Source organism: Tachysurus fulvidraco, chromosome 26 (genome assembly GCF_022655615.1).
Source record: "Tachysurus fulvidraco isolate hzauxx_2018 chromosome 26, HZAU_PFXX_2.0, whole genome shotgun sequence".
NCBI classification, from domain to species: domain Eukaryota; kingdom Metazoa; phylum Chordata; class Actinopteri; order Siluriformes; family Bagridae; genus Tachysurus; species Tachysurus fulvidraco.
Genome location: NC_062543.1, coordinates 7,033,148 through 7,048,366, shown reverse-complemented (window position 1 = coordinate 7,048,366; position 15,219 = coordinate 7,033,148). Strand labels below are relative to the sequence as shown.

Genomic DNA, 15,219 nt, shown 5'->3' with positions numbered 1-15,219 from the left:
TAGGCTAATGTTTTCTTTGGACAAGGTGTAGTATATGTTTGCTTTACCCTGACCCCTAACTTTCCCTGACTCATGATAAAGAAGTGTGCATGGTTAGATATGTGTAAAGCATAGTACATATGAATTATATCATTTCAGTGGAAAGCCAATACTACGAGCAGGTTACAACTAAGCTGTAACCACAAGTCTCCAGCATTAGCAGGGTTAATAAGATAATAACAAGGTCACAGAACTGAAGTCAGGACCGGAAATAAACACAGCAAAAACATGTTAATGTAATACTGACCGAGTTACAGCTGTGATGATAGAAACTACCCTGGGTACAGGAGATTCTTTCAAGTCAGAGGTAAAAACAGACAGAATGCTACAAAGACATTTAAATCCTCGCTATGCGGAATGTTTTGGATAGATGTATACAGTCCTGTCTTATCCAAATCTCTTATCCGAATATTTTAGTGTTAAAGGGTTTCGTTTCGTAGGATACGTGCACAAGACTAGAATGTTAGTGAGAGATTCTCAGGAAAGAAAAGATGTTTACTTTTGTTTACTTCTCGAACACAAGGATATTTGTGTATCGGGATGGAATTATTGGTAATAATTGTGCCACTTTCAGCTTTTCGAGTCCGTTAAGAACCTTTTCGTCTGTTTCCTTTTCGAGTCCGTTAAGGTGTTTGTGTCATTATTGTTATTTAAGATAACAATGTATTTTGTTGGTATAAATGAATAATTTAATAATGAAATAATTAAAAAGTAATAATTAAAAAGTAGCAACAAATATAAAATATATTTACATTGTAATTTCTTTTAATTCATTATTATTTTTCATTGCTATTTATTTATTTATTTATTTATTTATTTATTTATTTATTTATTTTGAAAATGTATTTATTATTAAATAATAATAATAAATGTTTTTTTGAGGCATTAAAAGACAGCAACACTGTTAGTTGTGTGTCACGGTGTGTTACATTTTGGATTAAGGAGCACAACAGTGTTAATACAGCAGATATCAAACAGGTAAAGTTAATGCTATGAAGTCGTCAGTACAAGTTCCTACTACTGGTTGCCATAGTAACAACGTTTAGCAAACCGTGTTTTCTTGCCTTTTAAAATGAAACCTTCCGGAGGGAGAAATGGCATGTAAGGTGTTTGTATATAAAATTCACCAATGGATATATGCATCATGTCATATGAGAAGCATTGTTTGCACTTTGCCGCGGATCATGTGCGCTCTATTGCACAGATTTGCATAAAGTTCAACTTTGTTGCATGGCTGGACACGGCCACATCTATTCGCTAGCGCTGGCTGTCACTCATGTCACTGTAAGTCAACAACTCTCACTGAAAATGAATGACCTCTGCTAGCTTTGTGGCTGTAAGTCATCGTATATGTGAACGTAGCATTAGTCATCACAGACTCTGGACTTTGCATGAACACTATCGCTCTACCAGATGGGGGTTAAAACTCCCCTAAAGGACTTTCACTGCCAGAGATGTGCTTAGCCGCAATCCATGTTGAAAATCCTCAGCAGGTTCCTGGGGAACGTTTCGTCTGTTTCCGAGCCTGTACGGAGAAAGGAAAAAGCTTTAACGCCTTTATTTCCGAGCTTAGCTCGCTTTTCCCACCCAGTACAACAAATGTCTGGATTGCCACGATTTAATTTCTCTGTGCTTCCTTTTGCGGAGGCTATTTCGGCTTTGTGAGGCATTAAGCGGCTGTGCTGTGTGATTGGGAAATTCAGAAAGCCATTTCTTTCTTCCTTTCTTTATACATTTAATGTTATTTTCTTTAACAGGTGACAGAAATCAAGTGACAGATGGCTCATGTATGAGTCTCAGCCCAAATGCCCAGTCTGCAAATCTGTCACACGGAGAGAAGACGGCCAAAAGAGGTCTCCCGACGAGACTTTACTTCTTATCCACTCTTGCACAGACGCCTCTCGTGTCCCAAAGTCATTTGGTCCCTTATATATTCTCTGCCTTGTGTTACTGAAACCAACAGAATTATGAGGTGTGAAACAAGGTCCTGTGGATATGGCGTTGATCTTACAGTCCGTATTCTTATCTGATTTCATCTGTCGTCTTAAACTTCACCTTAAAACACGTTAAATATGATTTATATTGAAATATTCTGCTTTGCTTAATGATTACAGTTCTAGTTTATCCCATGTTGACCTCACCGGGGGACATTATTGGCACAGTTACAATGCATTTAATAGGAGAAAGTTTTTCAGCCATCTCAAGCATAAGGGATAAAGGTCAGGTTTCACTGTTAGCTCTGAAAAACAACCAAGCCTTTTTTTTTTTGGTCACCAGTTTCCAGAGTTGTTCACCGTCGTGTTAATGAGAAACGCAGCACAGGATTAATGGAGACTGCAAATGCCAGACATTATGCTGGAGTCCCATTACATTCCCTTCAAGACTTTTTGTGGGGTTCCGTAGATTAGTGCCATGATGCCATGAGTTTGACGTCACAACAGTAGAGCTAACGACTTTCTCTGATATTTGTGTTAGTGTGTGTGTGTGTGTGTGTCTTTACGGGTGGGAGTTACCTTACCCTAACCGTAGTTTTCTTTAAAAAGTTGGAAATATACTGCAGCAAAATTTGCAGGAATTTTTGGCTACAACAATGTCATAAACACTCCTAAAGGGACTGGTGTTAGCATCTATGTTAGGTAAGGTATTAGAAGCTGATCTGATTAGATCTGTTTTTAGAAGTGTACAGATGAGGAGGAAAGAAAACTGGACAGAATACAGTGCTAAAGAATAAAACTGCTCTTAAGTCACCCTGTTTAACTCGGTAGTGGAAGCTGTTTCCTTTTCTTTTCTTAATCTTAACAGTGAGCTGTGATGACGAGTCTGTATTGTCTTTTTCAAATCAGTGCTCTGTAAAGTCTGGGTTACTGATTACTAGAATAAAGGAAAAAAGTGTGTGTATTGATCGATCTAAAGCAGGTACTAGTGTACAAGTCATTTAGAAGCACAGAACTGCTACTTGTTTACTTCGGTTTCTGTTGAGCGGCCATGTTGAACTGACGACACGAGTTGAAGGGGCGTTATTTATTTGTTTGTTTGTTTGTTTGTTTGTTTGTTTATTTTTGAAGATGGGACATTCTGAGTTTTACATGAGTGCAGCATAAATCATTCTGGCACCAGAATAAACAGGTACGAATGGCAAAGTGTTGGACTACTGATCTGAAGGTTGTGAGTTTGAAGCCCAGGGCCACCAAGCTGCCACCCCTTGGCCTCTGATCAAGGCCCTTAACCCTTAATTGCTCAGCTGTATGAATAAGATAGTCACTCTGGATAAGGGCGTCTGCCAAATGCAGCTAATGTAATGCAGGAATCCTATCAAAAAATAAAAACAAACTATATTTCACTTTCGTTTGGAAGACGTTTAATGCGACAAAAAAAAAAACAATCAACGGAAACAGAATCTTGGACATCACTCAAGATCCCGTTCATTACACAGATTAATATGCATTACTTCTGCTTTTATTGAGCTGACTCAGAGTCCCATAGAACCGAATTTTGTGTGTGTGTGTGTGTGTGTGTGTGTGTGTGTGTGTGTGTGTGTGTGTGTGTGTGTGTGTGTGTGTGTGTGTGAGTGTGTGTGTGTGTGTGTGTGTATGTATGTGTGTGTGTGTGTGTGTGTGTGTGTGTGTGTGTGTGTGTGTGTGTGTGTGTGAGTGTGTGTGTGTGTGTGTGTGAGTGATTGAGAAACTCAAGCCTCTCATTGAGAGCCCACTCACTCCCACTTCCTGTCAGTTCTGCACATTTAATGGCAAGACAGAAAAGTGAGCCTTCATTACTTAGAGTTTTTTTTTGTTGCTGTGTCACGGCCATTTATACTCACTGACTTCCAATGGAACAAAGTTGATTATGAGATTACAGCGATGATCCTTTCCAGCAATCTGTGTGTGTGTGTGTGTGTGTGTGTGTGTGTGTGTGTGTGTGTGTGTGTGTGTGTGTGTGTGTGTGAAGGCTAGATGACACGGAGGAAGCTCAGATGAGTGTGAGGGTTTTTCGCCAGCTAATTAAGATGATCTTCAGAGTGCGGCATTTGGAAACAAACAGCCGTCAAACCCTCGATCTTGAACGTAATTCAATTCCGTGCAGATGGTGAGCCCCCTACAAACAAATTTAGCCAGGCGCTTTGAACAAACAACAAACATTTTCCTTTGAGGAAAGCCTTGCCGCTTTGGCTCTCGTCTTTAAACTTTGACGCAGACCTGCAGATGTAGCAGCAGGCTGTCCCCAGTGAGGATTCTGGGCCACAGATGGTGTCGTTTTCTCATGGGCTGATCGGAGAACCTTTTTTTTTTTTTCTTTCTTTTTCAGTTTCTCGACAGAAGGCTGCCAGTTTGGTTTGAGAGAATTTTATTTATTATTATTTATTTATTTTTGCCGCTTGGTTTGAGAGAAAGTTTACAGAGCACTGAAGGAAACGGACCATGCATAATGAGCAGATTTCCTTCCTTCCTGTTATCAGCTGAAGCTTGTATAGACCTCGGTGACATGAAATGTGTCTACAGAGCTCAAAGACAGCAGACTGATCATTTGTAAAGCTTGTCTAAGCTCTGAAATGGCTGTTCTGTGGAAGCTAAACTGGTGACTCCAATCCTTTTATGGCAAGCCCGGGGAAACCAGAAGGCTCACACACACTTAACTGGCTTGAGCGTCTAATATGGACTCATAACACATTACTGATGACAGCGTCTATATAAATAACTGCCTTTGCATGAAGGGGACGAGGAGAAAGGACACTTAAAAGCTGCTAATAAGACAATTATCTCCACCATAACTAACAGGTAACAGCACAGAGTACGGTCTCTTTTTTTTAATTATTATTATTTTAATTATTATTTTCTAATCAAATATGCATTTTTCTTAAATGATTAAATAATAATGTGGCACTTTTAATATCATACATTATTATTATTATACTATTATACATCCGTTAGTGTATATGCAAGAAATATAATAAATCGGATAAAATATAGTTCTAATAATACACTTTAAATAAATGTTACACACACATTATCCCAGTTCTCCCAGTGCTTCAGGGATTTTCTTCTGGGTTCTCCGGTTTCCTCCACCAGTAAAAAAAAAAAACATGCGCGGTAGGCTGACTGACATCTCTGAATAATCTGGCAATGAGTGTGTGTGTGTGTGTGTGTGTGTGTGAGTGTGTGTGTGTTTGTGCCTTGTGATGGACTGCTTCCTCATCCAGCGGAAAAGAAAATGGATGGTTTGCCGGGGCACAAGTAAGGAAAGCGTTTCCATGGTAATAATTTGTGGCCGCTTATTTATTATTATTATTATTATTTTTTTTTATAAAGGACAGATGTCAAGAGCAGCGATCTTTAAATGACCTAATTTTTAAAAGCGTTAATATTTACAATGTAACACATAAATCGCGTACAGTAGGAAAATGGAGAATTATTAAATATTATTGTTAATATTGTAAGAGTTTTGTGAGTCGACTTATGACCGTATAAGATCGAAGCTAATCTTTATCACTGTAATTAGACTCATTAGATTTTAACGTGGATAACAGGTGACATTTCAGATACAGACCAGTTTTCCTCACAGCTAGTTTCCAAATACACACAGAAACCTAATAGCTTTCAAGCCTGGGATTTCTTAGTGCACTGTCCATGAAATACGGTCTCAGTAAATCAATACTAATTTCATTCAGACGTTTCTGAAGCAGACTTTTTTTTTCAGAATTAGGCCAGAGCCGAGGCAGTTGTTTATAGACTCTTTCTAGTTTGATTAATATTTGCAGAACTCCAAGTTATGAAATGTCATTGACGAGTGCGCATGATAATAAAGGGGTATGAAATCTCAGGCGATGCTTTAGTTCGTCTGGAGATTTTCCCCATGACTAGAAGCGAGATGTTTAAGAAGCACGAATGCTCATTTGGATTTTTAGACTAGGTCTTAATCACAGAAGATGGTGTAGTTTTCAGCTCCATGCCAGATGTCTGCTGTGTGTAACTCTGGCATCGTGCACCAGATTTAATTAGGTAATTAGAAAAGGGTTATTAAAGTACATCATGGTCGATCTACCGGAACTGGCCTGCTTCGGTTGGCAGGAACGGGACGCAGAGACGAAGCGGAGGATCGGCATCGTGGGAACTTCGTTTTGATTCTGGTGTATTTTTGTTGTTATTTTGGCAGGACGCTTGCAGGATATTGGCTAATGTTCTTGAAATTTGTTATGTGTGAATCATTAGCTAGGCTCCATGTCTCAACATGCTCAGAGTTAGATTACAGTTACGTTCAGGCCAAAAACGTGTAAATTCAGCGAAATAAGTCGAACTTCCAGTACAATATTGTGATATTAGTAACCATTAGAAAAGGAAATTTGACTCAATAAAGTAATTAGCTAAGTGCAGTTTTTTTTTAATCTCGCCAAGTATCTCAATCTTTTCTTATGTTTAAATAAATTTGATATTTAAAACCTTTAAAACTATCAATATTATAGTGCCCTTCATTCATTTCTAAATTTTTAAAAAAATTTTCTTTAATTTTTTTTTTCTCTAAATTTGCAGTGAGTTTGGAAAGTATTCAGACCTCCATATTATAGATTTCATGTTACAGTTTTTTTTGTCCATCATACTACACACAGTAATCTATAATGACACAGGTTTTTAACATGTTCAAAATTAAAAACTGAAATCTCTCATCTCAGTATTTATGCAGCATTTCTAGCTTTGTGTTTTCTTTGTTTAGTCTATACAAGCGTTTGCACGCATTTGGTTTTGGGCAGTTTCTCTAATGTCTTCTTGCAGACCCCCTGAAACACAGTGAGACTGAATAGGGAGAGTCTGTGAACTGCCATATTCACAGATGTCCAACAGGGTCCAGGTCAAGGCTTTGATCCAATCCACTTCGAAGCCACTCCAGTGTTGACTTGGCTGAAAGCTTTGGGTCAGTGTCTTGCTAAAAAATGAACCTTTGCCCCAGTCTAATCTTGTGTCAAGTTTTCTTCAAAGACCTTTATGTATTTGGATGCATCCCTCCTTATCTCAAACCTCCTTGTCTTTGCTGTCGAGAAACAACCTCATAGCATGATGCTGCCACCACCATGCTACACTGTAGGGATGGAATTTCCTGGTTGATCAGCAATGTCTGGGTGTCTTTTGGAGTTTAACCTCCACAAAAAAACAAATCGCATCAGGCCAGGGAATCTTTTTTCCTCTCATTTAAGACTCATTAAGCCCTACTTGATGGAGCATTTGTGAGATGGTTGCCTTTCTTGCAGGTTCTTTCTTCTCTGTGGGTTTCTAAAGGTCTGTTATAGTGGCCATTGGGTTCTTGCCCACTTTCCTGAGCCCATCAGAAGTTATTTGCTTCTTTTGCTCATCTTGGTTAATGAGTTTGGCTGGACAGAGCTTTTCAGACTTGACAGAGCTTTTCTCCAAAAACATTTACAATATTGTAATGTTGCCCGAACAGGAAATACAACATATTAGTGATTATATAAGAAGACACTGGATTCCAGAGCTCTAGCGTCATTAGAATGTATAATCAGGCCATCCTTAAAAAATATTTTGGTTTGCAGTAACAGTAAAAAAAAAGAAAAAAAAGGGTTGGTAGGTAGGTCTATATATTTTTTTTCAAGTTTCATTGTAAAAAAAAAAAAAGTACAATTTTGGTGATGGTGATTACGTAGGTATGACTTTAAACAAATTAGCATATCGTGACGTCACTGACTGGGTCTTCAACCCTGTGCTTTCGGCCGCATCACCGCAAACCTTATTTTGATGCTGGACAGTTTTTCCAGAAGGTGTTTTAATTAATTTTTTTGATGTATTATGGTGCCTGAACCCGTTAATATTATTTTATTGCTTTTGTATTAGTTGTTTGAAGAGTAAACAAAAGGTCGGTCTTAACGCAAATTTACAACCGACTCAAAAAAATTGAGTCGGCCCTAAATTGACAGGGTCGGTCGGGTTACGGCAAACAAGAATATTTTTAAGGATGGCCTCACATGATACAATTTTTGAATATATATATATTTTCAGTTTACTGTCCTGCTGTTCACAAGAAATCATATTGCAACGTTTGGTGTAATTTATGATCTGAAAAAAATTTTAGTCACTCAGATGAAGCCGGAAATGCATCGAGCAAACTGATTTGATCCGAATACAAATACAGAATATCTAGTAATGTTTTTTTGTACTATTATGTACCTACTTTTTTATTTATTTGTACATACATGTATGGTATATACTCTATTTATATATAATATTTGTTTAGAATGGAATTATGTAACTGGAATTATGTTATGGAATTAATTCAGTTCAAGATTCCTTTTTTTTAAGTGAAAGAATGTCCTCTTAAGTTCAAAACAGGCAAATATGCCTATGCTTGTGGATGCCTGCATACACACCCCACTGGCTGGGGCAGTTTTGCCTTCCCATTGCTTCTCTTTACATGCCACCATTTCCTCTTAATTGGATTTGCTGGAACGGAGGATGACACAATTACACCAGCTTTAGAGAATTTGATCACCCAACAAAACAGCTAAACACACACAGCAACACACACACACACACACACACACACACACACACACACACACACACACACACACACACACACACACACACACACACACAGAGAGAGCTCAGGAACATTGTGGTTCGGTCCGGCGTCACTTATTACTTCATCCCTGTTAATTTCATCACAGTATTCTTTGTGTAGGCGGACAACGGAAGCCTTTTTTTTGAAAAGCAGTTGGGAGACAATTCAAGATCCTATTAGGAGCCGCGAATAGACGTCTCACAAGAATCCATTTTGGATTACACAACCAGACTCTGAGGCTCATTAACTTCAATGGGGTTGTGCTGTAGTTGAGATTCAAGGCCATAATTAATTAGTGAGCAGAACAAAAAATGTATGAAATGTAGAAAGCAGTTGTTAGATGCCTTACATTTCGGTAATTATCCCATAGTCTTAGTGTATAATGTAAAAAATGTTCCCCAAACCCCACTGTTAATGTGTGTGTGCCAGCAGAGAGGCTTTCGGGTCTTTGCTCACACTTGCAGGCAGTCAGAGAGACACCTGAGAATCCTCTGTGATCCTTGCCTGTGTCTGGGCATAAGCAAGCTCATTAAAATCCCCTTTTCGGTGAAGTACTTGCACTTGGACTGCTTGCCCACACACTCTCACACATCATGGTTTAAGATTGAGCTTGGACGTAGGGTTTGCAAGGACACGGGTGGATTAACCAATTAGAGTGTACTTTCGGTGAAGACTGACTGACTTTGCCTGACACTGAACTACCTTAAACATACAGAAAACATTCTGAAACTTGAATTCCTCACTAAATATCACATTCCAGCACATTCCTATTTGACTTAATATAATATAACTATTATCTAACTTCACTTTGCTTATTTTTTTCAGCAAGTGTTACTTGAACATTTGTTTACCCATATGGACAAAATTCTTCAGACGAGAATCTCGCCTGGATATTATAGACTTGTAGACTGTTCAGAAATGATTTGTCCTTTTCTCATATATATATACAGTATATATATATATATATATATATATATATATGTGTGTGTGTGTGTGTGTGTGTGTGTGTGTGTGTGTGTGTGTGTGTGTGTGTGTGTGTACGTACACACACACACACACACACACACACACACACACACACACACACACACACACACACATATATATATATTTACTTTCAACACACTTATACCCTTTAGATTTACTTTTTCAACTGTAGATTAAATATATATATATATTTCATTGTTTGTTTATTTATTAGTTATTTGTTTTAGCTTTTTGTTCCACTGCATTTTATAAATATCTGTAATAACTTTTTTCATGCTGCATTTTTTATTTTAAAATCTGCTATTTTTATATCTATTTAATTTTTGTTTTTCCTAAAGTACAGCTAATGCTATTTTTTTCATTTTCTACTCTGCTTTGAACAGCAATTTCCACTTTATTTTTTTATTTTTTATTTTATCCTATCGCAGTATGTTATTTGTTGTAGTTTTGTTTTTTTCATTATTTAAATCTCTTTAAATCTTTATATATACAGTATAGAAACTATAATATTTCAGCTTATAGGTTTGCGTTTGTGAGCAAACCCGAATTGAATGAAACACGTCAGACATGCGAAAGAAAAGTAGAACACTTTGAGATTGTGAGAGCGTAAATTATATATAATTTTAGATTTTAGACTTTATATGAGACTTACCAGGTGTGTGTAGGTTTTTGAATATATATTTTTTACCATTTAAAAATGGCTTAAATGCCTGTGAAGAAAAACACTAACGTTGACTAAAGTTCCCAAGGATTCCCCCGATGGTGAATGGAACAACTGCTTATGATTACACTTGAACGCAAAGTATTCTTATCCAGGATCTGTGTATTCTGTACAGTTTGTACTCCCAGAGCAGTGGATTCAGGAGAAGTGCAGTGAGTTATCAGATTCTGCCGCCTCAACACTCAAGTAATAATAAAACAAAAGGAAATTAAAACTGCACTGAGATCTGCAGGGTGACGGCATGACGTCCTACGTTCAAAATGGTGATTTTTGTCTGGATGGGAGGCCAAATCTTGCATTTTTCAAGAAACATTTATATATCTGTACGTATGCATTACAGCATATTGTTAGCTATAAAACCGTCTATAATCTCATTAGGAAAGCAGGATTTTTTAACAGGAAAGCGGACTCTTTTTTAAATTCTGATTGTTCTGAATAAGAAAATGAAATCGGAAAGTCAGGACGTGGAGCCGAGCGAGACGACAATGAAAAGCACGGTAGGATTTCAGCTTCCTCGTGCTCCTTTTAATTTTGCATATCATCCAGGAACTATAACTTAACTAAATAAGTTAATCTGTAAGCAAATATGACTCTATAACACTGGCTCAGTGTCTGCTGACTAAAAAGGCTAAGCATTTTTAATGAGGCACAGAGCGCCTGTTTGTGCATGATCCAGATCCCCCTCTCTGGGTTGCTTTTTATAGCTGACACAGTAAAGAGTTGGCTGAAGTCCAATCGCCTTCGGGGCTGCCCTGAAATTCCACCATTCATCATTAATGGGTCACTATTAACCACAAGTTACTTAAAAAAACCCAAGGTGCTCTCCAGAACGATAATAACGGGATCCCCTATCATCTATGCTTTTATGACTGACTGTATGGCTTGGTTAAGCTGAAATCAGGGTCTAATACTTAAAAAAAAAAAAAGGGGGGGTGCACAAAGACATTCTGACCTATAAATAAATACCCAAATATGGGTATCATGTAAAATGATGGAAAGAAAAGGAAAGAGATGGAAAGGAAAGGAAAGGAAAGGAAAGGAAAGGAAAGGAAAGGAAAGGGAGGTAGGGGAGAGAACAGTGATTGGTTTTGACCTGAAGGTCTTATTGACCAGGATGCTTTGAGGCAGGAGACACTATGGCTGTCTCTAGAAACACTATCTTCGATCTGACTTCACTCTTGAAAATCTCCACCTGTTCATTTCTCTTACTCCAGTGCACCTCATCCCTTTTGTGCCTGTCTGCGACTCGACAGAATGTTTGGTTTGTATAATTAATAGATCTCCCTAACTCATAGTAGATCAACACGCATTTGTGAACACATGGGACACGGACTGCACTGCACTGCACTGCACACTCTGTGTATTAATACACTCTATCTTTCTATCTTGTTCTTCCTTCTCTAATCCCTCCATTGCCAGCCCTGGGGAAAGGTAAGCTCTGGATTTGGCCTTGATCATCTACGTGCCTGGTTTCCAGTTGACCCCAGTAAGGGCGGGCTACCGATCGGTTATACGTCCCTGCGGGATGAACTCGTTTCGGTTCGGTTGCTTGTAATAAAACGATGGATTTGCCGTTAGACGTTAAGAGAAGCTGCATCAGCAGATATTGAATTTGTAGGATTCAATTAAAGACACACATGGATTAACCGTGCTGGGGAAAGTATATGACCCGCTTCATTATGCTTCCTCACAGTCTATTAAAATGGAGCAGAACTGAATGTCTCCAGGGGTTTAGTATGTATGGGAGGCAGCGCTGTGCCAAAACAGGGTGGAATAATTATGAAGTAGATTTGTGTAAATAAATCCACTAGCTTTCGTCTCCTTTTGGACACCACAAACTATCGAGTTAATTAGCCTTTCTTGAACCAGTAACTGTAACTTAACCAACCCGTACGAGTGTGAGAGACATTTTCCAGGGCAGAACAATATAACCCCTGACCACAATATGACTCAGTGACCCGATGATTCCATGGCTCATGGTCACGTATTAAACCGTAATTGCGGAAGGTTACAGCCACAGACGAATCCTATTAAACCTGGTCTTATTATGGTGTTGAAATTGAGCCACTGTTGATGCACTGTGTACTGTAACACACACTGGCGTGGCATTTGGAGTGTGTGCATATGTGTGGGGCGACTGTGTCATCGGTGTAGTCATTAACCGAGCTAATCCACTCTTTCTGGGTTTCCTCGGCTTTAGACTCTAACAAAGCCCTCAGCAGCTTCCGTCCTCCCTGCACTCTTTGCTCTCTCTCTGTGTGTGTATGTGTGTGTGTCTGACACACCATGCTGGTTTGTACTGTACATTGCCTTATCGTGGTCAGCTTACCTTGGTTTTCTTGTGCTGTATTTGTAAAAGAGTGAAAGAAGTAAGTATTGTAGAGGAAAGAAAAGGATCTTACTTTTATTAAAGACAATGCTGAGTTGATAATAACTGTTATCTTCCTACACTCTGTGTGTGTGTGTGTGTGTGTGTGTGTGTGTGTGTGTGTGTGTGTGTGTGTGTGTGTGTGTGTGTGTGTGTGTGTGTGTTACGCAGAGACAAAAGAACTGGGCCTGTCATTGTGAAGCCTGTTTGTTTAATTCAATAAAAGTTTATAGGAAACACATCTATTTAGTGTTCCAAAGCTTTAAATCTATCCAGTCCTCTGTCCTTTTACATGATTAATTAAGTCACTATATAATTTCAAATGAAGAATTACAAACTTGGATGGAAGCAGCTGATTGGATGAGAAAATTCCATACTGAATTTTTAACATTCTTAAATTTTGACTCGGTAATATTTCCTCGTATGAATCCGTATTATTTTTGAATAATTATTCTTTACATATTTTTTTTATTTTTCTAAGTATTGTAGCGAATTTGGCTCGCGAAGCAAGGTACATATTTATAAGCAACTATAACGTGTTATAGTGACTTCCAAATATTTTAACCTAAGTTGAAATTAATGGTACTGGAATTAATGTAACGCTTATTTGGTCTGTTTGTCCGCCGAACAGGCCGTGTAACCTTTATTAATTCTATGAAGGCGGTATCTTCCCAGCCAAGAAAGATTCGCTCTCCTTTTACTGTATACCGTAATTTAAATTAAATTAACTTAATAGAGCATGTAGTTCAGACCAGATATTGCAGGTATCTTAATTTGTGAGCGATACTCAGAGACAAATCACCTGTGGCTCAAAATTATGACATTTAATGAATGAGACAAACACAACATAAAACTAACTACACAAACAAACAAAAGAAATAGGGAAAACGAAAAGACGAAAAAACAAAAGAAATTAAAATTGGGGAAAGGGAGGAAGAGACTGGAAAAGAAGAAACCAGAGAAAGGAAGGGAAGGAATGGCAAGCTTAGACTCAAAAATTAATCACACCCTCGAAATTGTCACAGAACTTAAATTCACCTTAAGATTCAATGAAAGATTCCTACTTAAAATTACGCATCTAAATTGGTTGGTAAAGGAAACAGTTACTTGCATTGGTTTGCGGCACAAGAATCTGGATGTAACGGAGAAATCTCAGTCAGAGTGGGGTCAGGCGTTCTTCCTGGAGGTTCTGGAGAGTGGAGCTTGCCGGAAGTTCTATGAAGGAAGATGGAGTCGTCTCTAAGCTGTTCCAAAAGTCTGACCACGGATTAGTGGTGTTTGTGACAATTTAAAGGTCACGAACTCCACCCATCTTTGGGGAGATGACCAATACTTCGGTCAGGATTTTGGAGGGAAAGACTCCCTTTGTTTCAGGTGTCTGTGGGCGCGGTTTAGCTATCAAACTTTTAGATGACTTTAAAGTTTGATCCAGGGTGTATTAAGACGGTATGGCGCCTTTCGTGCTCAAATAAAATGCACCAGTGCTTGAAAAATGAGTAACCGATAATTTTGTGGTCATTTGGATACTAAACATGAAGGGTAATGACGGTATGAAGGCAGCGGTACATTACATACATAGATCATTAATCAAAGGGTAACTGAGGTTAATACGATATTGTGTTCTTATAAAGGCAAAGAAACAAAAATGAAACATAAAACAAGATGCACTTTCATTAGGGAAGTAAAAAGAAAACGATAGCTTCGTATACATTCTGACATCAGACCTTAAAGGGGCATACAGCATTAGAACAGGTATACATTAACATGCCATGATCAGTAAGATATGATGATAGAGTATAACGGATTTTAAAATACAATGTTGTTTTCTGACACATGAATAAAATACACCCTTGTCAGGAAATTAAGGAGCAAATAATTTAAAGTCAGACAAGCCTTAAAAGAAGAAACACATTACAAAAAGGGTTATAAGAATGAGAACCTTAGAGTACCTTATCTTTGGGTTTTATTAGTAAAAGGAATGTCTCATTGTGTTGTGTGTGTGTGTGTGTGTGTGTTCTGATTGAGGGCCCAGAGAAGCCGCATGGGGTTATCTGGTCTTTGTGTAGGCTCCAGACATTCTGGAGCCAGGTGTGTGTGTAAAACTGGGTTGCTCATCGGTTAATTGAGGAGTAGATGTTGAAATCTAGGGTGCCTGGGACATGAAATCTAAAATGACCGGTGCCAGACGCTACAGTGTTTTTGTTCAGCTTTTTAATTCTTTTTCTCTCCGATATTGTTACATACCGTATACCATGAATGCCTTCATGTGGTTTGATATTTTTGTCAGTAAGCAGAGAAGTAGCTCAGTTTTTAACCCTGAATCACGAATAAAAAAAGAAAACGTTCAAGATCTGAATGACTTTTTGTTGTGTAAGTGATTCAGATCTTGAACGTTTCATGTTGGTAAAGTATGAAGCGTTGCTGCTTCAAAGCTACATGAGATCTGGTTACTGGGAACATCTGGAACCATCTGGAAACATGGGTTTCCTCTGGGTTCTCTGGTTTCCTTCTATGTCAGTAGACAAGGTTGAGTGTGTGATGCATG

At 38.3% G+C, this 15,219-nt stretch overlaps 1 protein-coding gene across 4 annotated transcripts in view; it reads left to right on the top strand.

Annotated features, from left to right (window-relative positions):
* The window catches only part of camkk1a (calcium/calmodulin-dependent protein kinase kinase 1, alpha a), a 103,687-nt gene that overhangs the window by 17,498 nt on the left and 70,970 nt on the right, over positions 1-15,219 (top strand). The window contains exon 1 of one of the 4 annotated variants that reach the window (XM_027137817.2): positions 4,515-4,811. The exons of the other annotated variants lie outside the window; for them this stretch is intronic. The gene's annotated coding sequence lies outside the window, so the exon portion shown is untranslated. Of the gene's footprint in view, positions 1-4,514; positions 4,812-15,219 lie in introns of those variants that run through there. 4 annotated transcript variants of the gene reach the window in all.